The sequence below is a fragment of the Desmodus rotundus genome, unplaced genomic scaffold, assembly GCF_022682495.2.
Source record: "Desmodus rotundus isolate HL8 unplaced genomic scaffold, HLdesRot8A.1 manual_scaffold_16, whole genome shotgun sequence".
Taxonomy (NCBI): Eukaryota; Metazoa; Chordata; class Mammalia; order Chiroptera; family Phyllostomidae; genus Desmodus; species Desmodus rotundus.
In genome coordinates, this window is record NW_026527214.1 from 129541 (window position 1) to 131699 (window position 2159).

The window sequence follows — 2159 nt, forward strand, 5'->3', positions numbered from 1 at the left end:
TGGTTCTGAGCACAATGGCCTCCAGAGTAAGCCGTTTACTAGGATACGGTTTCCAATGATACGGATGCCTTGGATACTGCATTCTAGAATGCTGTGTGTCAGGATCTAGAATCTTGTGGTGCGGGTTCTGAGCACTATGGCCTCCTGAGATAAGCGGTTTCCTAGGATACGGTTTCCAAGTATACGGTGGCCTTGGATACTGCATTCTAGAATGCGGTGTGTCAGGGTCTAGAATCTTGTGGTGCGGGTTCTGAGCACAATGGCCTCCTGAGATAAGCGGTTTCCTAGGATACGGTTTCCAAGGATACGGTTGCCTTGGTTACTGCATTCTAGAATGCGGTGTGTCAGGATCTAGAATCTTGTGGTGCGGGTTCTGAGCACAATGGCCTCCTGAGATAAGCGGTTTCATAGGATACGGTTTCCAAGGATACGGTTGCCTTGGATACTGCATTCTAGAATGCGGTGTGTCAGGGTCTAGAATCTTCTGGTGCGGGTTCTGAGCACAATGGCCTCCTGAGATAAGCGGTTTCCTAGGATAAGGTTTCCAAGAATACGGTTGCCTTGGTTACTGCATTCTAGAATGCGTTGTGTCAGGATCTAGAATCTTGTGGTGCGGGTTCTGAGCGCAATTGCCTCCTGAGATAAGCGGTTTCCTAGGATACGGTTTCCAAGGATACGGTTGCCTTGGATACTGCATTCTAGAATGCGGTGTGTCAGGATCTAAATCTTGTGGTTCGCGTTCAGAGCACAATGGCCTCCTGAGATAAGCGGTTTCCTAGGATACGGTTTCCAAGGGTACGGTTGCCTTGGATACTGTATTCTAGAATGCGGTGTGTCAGGATCTAGAATCTTGTGGTGCGGGTTCTGAGCACAATGGCCTCCTGAGATAAGCGGTTTCCTAGGATACGGTTTCCAAGGATACGGTTGCCTTGGTTACTGCATTCTAGAATGCGGTGTGTCAGGATCTAGAATCTTGTGGTGCGGGTTCTGAGCACAACGGCCTCCTGAGATAAGCGGTTTCCTAGGATACGGTTTCCAAGGATACGGTTGCCTTGGATACTGCATTCTAGAATGCGGTGTGTCAGGATCTTGCATCTTGTGGGACGGTTTCTGAGCTCTATGGTCTCTAGAGTAAGCGGTTTCCTAGGATACGGTTTCCAAGGATACGGTTGCCTTGGATACTGCATTCTAGAATGCGGTGTGTCAGGATCTTGCATCTTGTGGGACGGGTTCTGAGCTCTATGGTCTCTAGAGTAAGCGGTTTCCTAGGATAGGGTTTCCAGGATACAGTTGCCGTGGACACGGTGTTCTAGAATGTGGTGTGTCAGGATCTAGAATATTGTTGGTCGGGTTGAGAGAATAATAGTCTACAGGAATACGCGGTTTCCTAGGATACGGACTCCAAGAATACGGTTGCCTTGCATACGGCGTTCTAGAATGTGGTGTGTCAGGATCTAGAATCTTGTGGTGCGGGTTCTGAGCACAACGGCCTCCTGAGATAAGCGGTTTCCTAGGATACGGTTTCCAAGGATACGGTTGCCTTGGTTACTGCATTCTAGAATGCGGTGTGTCAGGATCTAGAATCTCGTGGTGCGGGTTCTGAGCACAACGGCCTCCTGAGATAAGCGGTTTCCTAGGATACGTTTTCCAAGGATACGGTGCCTTGGTTACTGCATTCTAGAATGCGGTGTGTCAGGATATAGAATCTTGTGGTGCGAGTTCTGAGCACAATGGCCTCCTGAGATAAGCGGTTCCTATGATACGGTTTCCAAGGATATGGTTGCCTTGGATACGGCGTCTAGAATGCGGTGTGTGAGGATCTAGAATCTTGTGGTGCGGGTTCTGAGTACATCGGCCTCCTGAGATAAGCGGTTTCCTAGGATACGGTTTCCAAGGATACGGTTGCCTTGGTTACTGCATTCTAGAATGCGGTGTGTCAGGATCTAGAATCTTGTGGTGCGGGTTCTGAGCGCAATTGCCTCCTGAGATAAGCGGTTTCCTAGGATACGGTTTCCAAGGATACGGTTGCCTTGGATACTGCATTCTAGAATGCGGTGTGTCAGGATCTAGAATCTTGTGGTTCGCGTTCTGAGCACAATGGCCTCCTGAGATAAGCGGTTTCCTAGGATACAGTTTCCAAGGATACGGTTGCCTTGGAT